A 652-nucleotide genomic window follows, 5' to 3' on the forward strand; every position below is an offset into this window, starting at 1 on the left:
CATCTGTCAAAAACAAGTCACAAACTTGCAGTAGGCATCATTTCAAATTGACACATTAGAATGCAATAAAATACAGTGTTAACCGTGTTGACCTCTAGGTGGCAGTACTGCAATGAAAGAACAACATCAGCAACCCCTAAAAGAGACTCCCCAGTCTGCAGCGTTAATGTCTCTCTTGACCAACATGAAATTATATCAGTTTGTGTTGTTTTACGTTCTTTTATTGCATAATAACCCCCCAACCACCTTTCTGATTTTCCTGACTGCATTATAATCAGGCTTGAACTACATTTATTTGATTAATTATGTTGTAATTGCACAATCAGGCACAACCTTTGATTAGTAGCTATTATATTTTTCAATACTAAGCTGTTCTTATCAGAAATATTTTATCAGAAACACAATTCTCAGAAACCTCTTGGTTCTATTATCCACGCTTTCAAATGGAAGTCTCATGCATGGACTCTATATACTGACTGGCATTTGATGTTATCATAAAAACCCTTAGCCCACTATATATTGTCATCCAGTGAACAGATGTTAAGTGCTTTTAATAAAATACCATTTATGAGATGCTGGGTCAGCAGATTTGAGTGAGAGTAATTGACTTGTCATTCTGTGCGTGTGTGAAGATTGTCAGCTACCTGAACAC

This window comes from Gobio gobio, assembly GCF_949357685.1.
Source record: "Gobio gobio genome assembly, chromosome: 3".
Classification (NCBI taxonomy): domain Eukaryota; kingdom Metazoa; phylum Chordata; class Actinopteri; order Cypriniformes; family Gobionidae; genus Gobio; species Gobio gobio.